Below are 10,808 nucleotides of genomic sequence, written 5' to 3' on the forward strand. Positions count from 1 at the left end.
GAACCCGAGTTCAACGATCCAAGTGGTCAGAAGTGGAGAAAGGACTCCAAAGGCCTTACACTTTCTATCTAGGACTAAGAAAAATTTTGAAATGTGAAGGTAGTTACTCTGTAGCTACGGGAAAGAAAGATATGACAAGTAATTAAATACCCAAAGGTTGTGGGTAATCTTATTCTTTGAAAGGTGAGAAATGATGAGAATCTCTTTGTGAGGAAAAACTTTCTACTAAAATGATTACAAGCAAGATGTACGAATTATGTTTATATTACTTGCTAGTATGCTTATCTGTTTAACATTATAATATTGAGTATGTGAATGATTACTAAATGACCTTGTCAAGAAGGAATGTTATCAACATAGTTGAATTCTACTCATGATGTATGCAAGTTGTTGATTATAACTGTTGCAGGTAGAATCTTGCAGATGAGTAAGGTATAGGGTATCCTAAGTACTCTTTTGTTTTCAAAACCTTTACTTAGTTTTAAATAACCCTTGGATATCCTTGCTTAGCCGTCGTGCTAACTACACTTCACCGTGTTCTTATCAGATGTCGTCTAGTGTCAGTTCTTGCAGTCCGGTGAGCTCCGAAAGCTCACCGGAGTACGTTTGTCAGGGTATGGACTACGATGACTACATACAGATGATGGAGGGAGAGGACCCGTATGCACCCGGTTATGCTCCTGAGGCTCCCACGCACCCAGATACTCCTATGGCTCCGTCGCCCCCGTTTTACTCTTGCCCGGTTATGGACGAGATCCAGGCTGCTTACGGCTTTTACCCCATAGAGCCGTTAGAGGGTAGCGATCCCCTAGAGTTCATTGTGCACTACCCCTACCCTTGGGACCCTAGCCCTCGGGATGTTTGGGAGGAGTGGTCGATGGTCATAACCACTTCTCGGTTNCCTGAGGCTCCCACGCACCCAGATACTCCTATGGCTCCGTCGCCCCCGTTTTACTCTTGCCCGGTTATGGACGAGATCCAGGCTGCTTACGGCTTTTACCCCATAGAGCCGTTAGATGGTAGCGATCCCCTAGAGTTCATTNGTTTTACTCTTGCCCGGTTATGGACGAGATCCAGGTTGCTTACGGCTTTTACCCCATAGAGCCGTTAGATGGTAGCGATCCCCTAGAGTTCATTGTGCACTACCCCTACCCTTGGGACCCTAGCCCTCGGGATGTTTGGGAGGAGTGGTCGATGGTCATAACCACTTCTCGGTTTTTGGACCATATTACTTGGTATGAGGGGGAGTGGCACCTGGTCTGGGGAGAGTTCACCGGCCCTGTGTACCGCATGCTTGATTAGTCGCCGGATATTTAGGAGTTTCTGGGGAATTTGTTTTTGGTGTACATAAATTTTTTTTGTAGCCGTAGTAATGGCTAGGCATAACCAGTGCTTTTAGGTCGGACCCTGTTATTTTTAAGCCCGAGAGGCTTCCTATGTATGTATTTTGGAAAAATTATGAACCCTGCNCCGTTAGATGGTAGCGATCCCCTAGAGTTCATTGTGCACTACTCCTACCCTTGGGACCCTAGCCCTCGGGATGTTTGGGAGGAGTGGTCGATGGTCATAACCACTTCTCGGTTTTTGGACCATATTACTTGGTATGAGGGGGAGTGGCACCTGGTCTGGGGAGAGTTCACCGGCCCTGTGTACCGCATGCTTGATTAGTCGCCGGATCTTTAGGAGTTTCTGGGGAATTTGTTTTTGGTGTACATAAATTTTTTTTTGTAGCCGTAGTAATGGCTAGGCATAACCAGTGCTTTTAGGTCGGACCCTGTTATTTTTAAGCCCGAGAGGCTTCCTATGTATGTATTTTGGAAAAATTATGAACCCTGCTAAATGAAGCTTCATCTATTAACATGTCCGAAAATTGTAAGATCTGTTGAGTGGTTGTTGTGATGAGAATAACTCCTTTAGCCTGTGCACCTAGAGTGAGGTCTATTGAGGAACGATAGAATTCTCTCTCTAGGTGTGGCGGTAACGCCTCGGATGTACGGGAAGGTAGGTCCGGGGTGTTACAAAGTGGTATCAGAGCCTAGGTTGAACCTTTGGGAATTAGGTCGAAACCTAGGTTGTATGGCCTCGTTGTAGGACTAGGTTGGAGATTCGGAGAATTCGATTTTCAGAACCCAAGTTTGAGTCAGCCTAATTTTGCTAAGACCGAGCCTAAGTGTGAGTTCTGGAGCGGAGCTGGAGACCAGGCAGCGTCAAGAAGGGGCACTCCATCATCTGTATTTCGGGAGATCTCCTGACTCTATAATGCTTGATTAATGCTTGTGTGACTTTATGTGCGTTAATCATTGCTTATGATTGTTATGAGTAAGCACGATAGTATAGTGCGTTCCTAACTATTATGCCATAGTTGAGTTACTTGGTTGATGAGCCTAACAAGGTGAATGTTGGGGATTTCTGGATAGTACTTAAGTAGCTGCTATACTAACAGCGTAGCTAGCTAACTCCTTAAAAGCTTTATGCTTCAAAGAACTAACTTGAAACTGTCGTTTGGTGAAGATGCCGCCTAGACGAAATGTACCTGTCGGTCAGGGCGACGAGATACCAGCAATGGATCGTATGGCTCTCGCAATGGAACAAATGGCGGGATTCATGATGGCTCAACAAGTCCATAATCAACATAACAGGCAGCCGCGAGTCGACTTTGCAAAGGCCATAGCGAGCCGGCAGCCACCATATTATGCGGGTGAGGAAGACCCGGTAATCTTGGAGGAATGGATCAGGACATTTGACAAGCTGCTCGATGCAGTCAACTGCCCTGCAAATCAGAGAGTATCCTCTGCCGTGTACTATCTGACGAAAGCGGCAGACAACTGGTGGTCAACAGCTGGGCCCGACTTGCTGCAAGAGCCAGACTTTGGCTGGGAAGAATTCAAGGAAGAACTGAGAGGACAATTCTATACAGAAAGAATTAAGGGAATCAAGTGTGAGGAATTCCTGCGGCTGAAACAGAAGGGAACAACGGTGCAGGCCTATTACGAACAGTACGTGGAGCTGATGAGGTTTGCTCAGAGTATTGTGCCTGACGAAGCCAGCAAGGCAAGGAGGTTCGTACGCGGACTGGATTGGGCTGTGAGGAGTGCGATTGCACCGTTTATGTGCACTACACTCAAAGAGGCATACGACAGAGCATCCGATCACTACCAAGTGTACCTGGATCAATAGGAGGTGTACAGCAAGAACAAGAAGAAGGTGGATGATAGACAAGGGAAATTCAAGGCGGACAACAAGAAAACCAACCAGGGAAGGTTTAATCCCATGCAAGGGGAAGGGAAAGGAGGAATGAATCAAAGGAGAGGTTCAGCTTGCCGGAGGTGTGGACGAGATCACCTTGGAGAAAATTGCCAAGGGGAGAAAATCAGATGCTTTAAGTGCGGATTTCTGGGGCACAAGTACTACGAGTGCCAAACCAGAACAGACAATTACCGGGACCCCTCTCAGAGAAACAACCAAAGAGGAGGGTTCGGTGGGAACACCAGCCAGAGGCCCGCGGAGACAAGAAATGGAGGAGGCAACTCTCAACAGGGAAACCGAGGGAGGCCGGCCAACGCAGCTCCAAACCCCACCAACAAAGGGAAAGCACCAGTGGGAGCGAGCAGCGCAGTGAACCAGGGCAAGATCTACGTCGTTAACAGCAAGCAGGCGCAGGCTAGCGACGTTGTGACTGGTACATTCCTTATTAACTCAGTACCTGACTTAGTATTGTTCGATACAGGAGCTACTAATTCGTTTATATCCTCTACGTTTGCGGATAGACTAAAGTTAAGGCCTACTATTGAGTTAGATTTGAATGTAAGAACTGCCTCGGGAATAGTAGTGGCCTGTAAGGAAGGATATGACAATATCACCATAGAAATAGCGGGATCCAACTGTCCCGGAAACCTTATTCGTTTCGATCTAGAGGGTATTGATGTGATACTGGGAATGGACTGGCTGGATAAACATAAAGCTCAGATAGTATGCAGTGAGCGAAAGGTTGTCCTGCGAGGACCGAAGGGACGGAGAATATCCTATCGGGAAATGGAAAGACAACCTGAACCAAAGTTGATGACGCTACAGAGACTGATAAAGTACGCTCGCAAGGGGTGTGAAGTGTACCTCTGTTTGATGGAAGAAGCTGGAGTGGAAGAACCGGAACTAAGTCAAATCCCGGTGGTGCGTGAATTTCCCGATGTTTTCCCAGATGACCTCACAGAAATGCCACCGGAGAGGGAAGTGGAATTTACCATCAACCTCGTACCAGGGACCGCACCAGTCTCGAAGGCGCCTTATCGAATGGCACCGAAGGAGATGGAAGAGTTGAAGGCTCAACTGGCAGAGTTATTGGAGAAGGGATTTATTAGACCAAGTGTGTCACCTTGGGGCGCACCGGTACTGTTTGTGAGGAAAAAGGATGGAAGCCTAAGACTGTGCATTGACTATAGAGAGCTCAATCGAGTCACGGTGAAGAACAGGTACCCATTGCCCAGGATCGACGATCTGTTTGATCAATTGAGGGGAGCGGGCGTGTTTTCAAAAATTGATCTACGGTCAGGGTATCATCAAGTGCGAGTCGCGGAACAGGATATTTCTAAAACCGCATTCCGGACTAGGTATGGGCACTACGAATTCACAGTTATGCCGTTCGGAGTGACCAACGCACCAGGAACTTTCATGGACTTGATGAACAGGATTTTCCTTCCATACCTGGATAAGTTCATTGTGGTCTTCATAGATGACATCTTGGTTTACTCTAAGACACCGGAAGAGCATGAAGAGCATCTCAGGATGACGTTACAAACATTGAGGGAAAAGAAACTTTACGCCAAACTTTCAAAGTGCGAATTTTGGAAAGAGGAAGTAGCATTCTTGGGGCACATAATCACCAGGGAAGGAATAGCGGTGGATCCAGCTAAAATAAGAGCCGTAATGGAATGGGAACCACCCAAATCGGTTACGGAAGTCCGAAGTTTCTTGGGATTGGCAGGATATTACAGGAGATTTGTCCAGGATTTCTCAAAGATAGCAAGACCTTTGACCAATCTGCTCAAGAAGACTACCAAATACAGTTGGAGTGGAGAATGCGAGCATGCGTTTCAGGAACTCAAGAAGAGGTTAACAACTGCCCCAGTGTTAACCTTACCCGTGGGAACGGAAGGCTATGAGTTATACACAGATGCGTCTCACAAGGGACTGGGATGTGTCTTGATGCAACATGGAAGGGTAATAGCTTACGCATCTCGTCAACTAAAACCACATGAGGCTAACTATCCAACCCACGATCTGGAATTAGCAGCTGTGGTGTTTGCCCTGAAAATCTGGCGACATTATCTTTATGGAATCACTTGCAAGATCTTCACGGACCATCAGAGTTTGAAATACATCTTCACTCAAAGGGATCTTAACTTAAGACAAAGGAGATGGTTGGAGTTAATCAAGGACTATGATCTGGAAATCCAATACCAGGAGGGTAAGGCAAACAAGGTAGCAGATGCTTTGAGCCGAAAGCCAAGTCATGCTCTCTGGGTGTTACCTGAACAATTATGCAAGGATTTTCAGAAACTCAATCTGGAAATAACAATGTGTGGTCAGGCAGACCAAGAGATGAAGCTATATTACCTATCGGCCACTCCAGCCCTATTTGAAGAGATCAAACAAGCCCAAGGAGAGGATGACTGGGTAAAGAATATCAAGGAGAAAATGGTGGATGGAAAACAGGGTCCATTTGAACTGCATCCGGATGGGAGCATGAGATTCAAGGGCAGATGGATCATACCTGCAAGTTGTAAGGAATTAATGAACCAATTAATGAGGGAAGGTCACAACACACCTTATTCTGTTCATCCAGGAGGGGACAAACTGTACAAGGATCTGAGGCAAAATTTCTGGTGGATGGGCATGAAGAAGGACATTGCGGAATTTGTGGCTAAATGCTTGAATTGCCAAAAGGTTAAGGCAGAGAGAAGTAAGCCGAAAGGGTTGCTACAACCATTGGAGGTTCCTCAATGGAAGTGGGATTCAATCTCCATGGACTTTGTGGGAGGATTGCCAAGAACAAGAGCCGGAAATGACCAAGTATGGGTTGTTGTTGATCGGTTAACCAAGACAGCAAGATTTATTCCGATGAACAAAACTTGGTCAATGGAGAAAATGGCAAGGGCCTACATCAAGTATGTGGTTAAATATCATGGGATAGCACGCGATATTATTTCAGACCGAGATTCACGGTTCCTATCGAGATTTTGGGAAACATTACAGGTAGCCATGGGTACGCAACTCAAGATGAGCACTGCCTTTCATCCTGCCACCGATGGTCAAACGGAGCGAACAATCCAAACCTTGGAAGATATGCTCAGAGGTTGTGCACTCGACTTTCAGGGCTCGTGGGATGAACAGTTGGATCTAATTGAATTCTCATACAACAACAGTTATCATGCCACTATAAGAATGGCTCCTTACGAAGCATTATATGGACAGAAGTGTCGAAGTCCATTATGCTGGAGCGATAAGAGTGATGCTGTTACTCTTGGACCTCAGTACTTACAAGAAACCATTGAAGCAATCAAAGTGATTCAGGAGAGAATGAAAGTCGCACAAGATCGCCAAAAGTCCTATGCTGATCTAAAGCGACAATTCATAGAGTACCAGGTGGGAGAGAAGGTGTTATTGAAAGTCTCACCCACAAAAGGGGTCAAAAGATTTGGAAAGAAAGGGAAACTGAGCCCTCGATTTATAGGACCCTATGAAATTTTAGAAAGAGTGGGAAATCTGGCATACCGGTTGGCTTTACCAATCGAGCTTGACAGAGTACATAATGTGTTTCATGTCTCTCAATTGAAACGATATGTACCTGATGTGTCTCATGTACTGGAACCGGAGGGACTTACAATGGATGACTCATTGACATATGAAGAAAGACCAATTCAAATCCTGGATTCTAAAACCCGAGACACGAGGAGAAAGTCGATCCGGATGATCAAAGTTCAATGGTCAAACCATAGCCCAGAAGAAGCTACCTGGGAATTGGAGGACACGATGATGGAACGATATCCAGAGTTGTTTAACTCAAGTAAGTAAGAGTCAATCTACTTGTTATGTGTCTAAGATACTTGATGTGCGATGTTTTATGTGCTAACTGCAATATGTGTGCATGAAAGTAAGTAGCGGTCTGCTGAGAAAGTAAGTTTCGGGGACGAAACTTTTCTTAAGGAGGGTAGACTGTAACCCCCCACCTATTTCAGTAAAATTAAGGTTCGAAAAATATTTCTTGAGGCTATAACATCCATGAGATGATCTCCAGATGCTTCAAAAGAATTATTATAAGTGAGGACAATTAGTAATAAGCTGCGATCGTACGTCCCGGTCACGAACCGTAATAATTTTAGGAACTAGTATTCGAACCCGTTTGACCTAAGAAATGGATTTTTAGACACCCTACTATTATTCTTGAATTTCCTATTTTATTAGATTAGCCATAGCAGCCAAAATTATTTTTGATCGTAACATCGCGAAATTTCGCAGGATACCGAACCTAGCCCAATTTGGAGTTTTAGACTGGAATTAATTTTTGGGTTCGAAAATTATTTGAATTAAATTAGTTTCCACCGAGAATTTATCTGAATTAATCCCAAACAGTCTAAGTAAAGATATTTTGGAGTATTTTAATCCAAGTTAGGTGATGTCTTATCCATTAGGTGTGGACTAGTCAACCTTTTGACCAAAGACCATAAAAACCCATTTTTCTTCCCCATTTTTGTGTGTTGGCCGAAATTACTCAAGGGAGAGAGAGAGAGAGTGAAATTTCATCTTCTTCTTCAACTCCAACTTCCATAGCCAAGACCTTCAACACAACCTCCAAGATATTCGGTAAAATTTCAATTTTATTCGGTAAATAGTTTTATTTTGCCTCCTAGAACCTAAATCTAAGTTAAAATTTCTTGAAATCTTGTGTTATGTGGTTGATGAAATTTTAGGGTTTTGAGGTAAATTGGGGAAAACCACCTACAAAGACCTCCTACAAGATTTGGAACCCATTTAAGGTAAGGAATCCCTTTATTTGGTTGAGGTTGTTTGAAACTAGGTGATTGATGATTTGGTTGAAATTATTATGAGTACTTGTTACAAACTTTGTGTACATGAAACTATGTATTATGTGTAAAGGGGAAAATTATGTATTTATGTACCAATATTTACATACCTATATGTTGTGACTACATGTACATATGGTGTATGCGTGTAATATAATATATATATGCGCGTATAATAGGTGTGAGTGGGTGGTGAAATACGTAAGTATATATATACTGTGTGTGCATTATAAACTATATATATATATATGGGTGTGTGTTGTGATATATATATAGTGCTCTAATATGTATGTTACGTGGGTTGTGTGTGTGAGTGATATAAAGTATATATATATATAGAGAGAGTGACGTGAGAGATATGTGTGGGTGTATATATATATACATAGTTACATAGTGTAGTGTTATTTATATATATACGTATAAAGTAGGTAAATGCCATTATATGTATGGGATATGTATATATATATAAAGGTCGTATATTTATGAGTACATATATGGGTACGTATGTATAATTAAAATGTCACTTTTTGTGTGAGGTATATAGTTGTATGAATCAAAATTATATATGTGGGTAATGAGAAGAGCAACACTATGTAGTTGGGTAGTTCGTGTTTGAAAGAATAAATGTTGTTATGTGTTACGTATGTGTTGAAGTTGGGAAATGTAGGTGTATATGTTTGAGATGTATGTGTTGGATATGAGGCTTATGTGATTTATGTGACGTTGAAAGTGTAGGGTAGTACACTTGAATTACCTTAGTGACATGATGTTAGTGGAATATTCAAATGTTTTGAAAAGAAAGGAGGATTTTTGAATTGGGTTGAAAGGGGAACTTATTTCCGAGTATTGGGATTTACCCAAGTATGTTCAAACTATTTTCAAAGCAAGAAAGGGGAAAGGATAGAAAAATATTTTCAAACCTTAGTTCTAGTAAGTTGTGAAGGATCTTGTTAACCACGGAATAAAGATGAGCTTAAGGTGCCTATTCCGCATGGTAATTATGTGTGATCAATCATACTGGGGGCGAAGTCTATTCGCCGAGTACTATATCACCCGGAAGGAAAAGGACTCCTACGGGGGTGTGCACACTTAAGTATAGTCACTCTATGTTCGGGTAGGTGTCGTTCTTATGAACCTAGTGAGGCTAGCTAGGAATCATTCCAACGCTCCTATAAGTCCAGGGGATCAGTATTAGACCGGGCGATGACCACTGAACCCGAGTTCAACGATCCAAGTGGTCAGAAGTGGAGAAAGGACTCCAAAGGCCTCACACTTTCTAACTAGGACTAAGAAGAATTTTGAAATGTGAAGGTAGTTACTCTGTAGCTACGGGAAAGAAAGATATGACAAGTAATTAAATACCCAAAGGTTGTGGGTAATCTTATTCTTTGAAAGGTGAGAAATGATGAGAATCTCTTTGTGAGGAAAAGTTTTCTACTAAAATGATTACAAGCAAGATGTACGAATTATGTTTATATTACTTGCTAGTATGCTTATCTGTTTAACATTATATTATGGAGTATGTGAATGATTACTAAATGACCTTGTCAAGAAGGAATGTTATCAACATAGTTGAATTCTACTCATGATGTATGCAAGTTGTTGATTATAACTGTTGCAGGTAGAATCTTGCAGATGAGTAAGGTATAGGGTATCCTAAGTACTCTTTGTTTTCAAAACCTTTACTTAGTTTCAAATAACCCTTGGATATCCTTGCTTAGCCGTCGTGCTAACTACACTTCACCGTGTTCTTATCAGATGTCGTCTAGTGTCAGTTCTTGCAGTCCGGTGAGCTCCGAAAGCTCACCGGAGTACGTTTGTCAGGGTATGGACTATGATGACTATATACAGATGATGGAGGGAGAAGACCCGTATGCACCCGGTTATGCTCCTGAGGCTCCCACGCACCCAGATACTCCTATGGCTCCGTCGCCCCCGTTTTACTCTTGCCCGGTTATGGACGAGATCCAGGCTGCTTACGGCTTTTACCCCATAGAGCCGTTAGATGGTAGCGATCCCCTAGAGTTCATTGTGCACTACTCCTACCCTTGGGACCCTAGCCCTCGGGATGTTTGGGAGGAGTGGTCGATGGTCATAACCACTTCTCGGTTTTTGGACCATATTACTTGGTATGAGGGGGAGTGGCACCTGGTCTGGGGAGAGTTCACCGGCCCTGTGTACCGCATGCTTGATTAGTCGCCGGATCTTTAGGAGTTTCTGGGGAATTTGTTTTTGGTGTACATAAATTTTTTGTAGCCGTAGTAATGGCTAGGCATAACCAGTGCTTTTAGGTCGGACCCTGTTATTTTTTTTTTAAAACCCGAGAGGCTTCCTATGTATGTATTTTGGAAAAGTTATTAATCCTGCCAAATGAAGCTTCATCTATTAACATGTCTGAAAATTGTAAGATCTGTTGAGTGGTTGTTGTGATGAGAATAACTCCTTTAGCCTGTGCACCTAGAGTGAGGTCTATTGAGGAACGATAGAATTCTCTCTCTAGGTGTGGCGGTAACGCCTCGGATGTACGGGAAGGTAGGTCCGGGGTGTTACATCAGCAAACACAGATTGCAAAGTGGAACAAGGAGACTTGAACAAAATTTGTGACAATTTAGAAAACTGGGAAGCAGACAGGTCTGTAAGCTGTAATTCCTTAGAAGGAAACACATTAGGGATAAACCTAACATGCCTAGACACATAAACACGATTGGTAATAAAGTATAGATATTTATA

Source organism: Ipomoea triloba, chromosome 13 (assembly GCF_003576645.1).
Source record: "Ipomoea triloba cultivar NCNSP0323 chromosome 13, ASM357664v1".
NCBI lineage: Eukaryota > Viridiplantae > Streptophyta > Magnoliopsida > Solanales > Convolvulaceae > Ipomoea > Ipomoea triloba.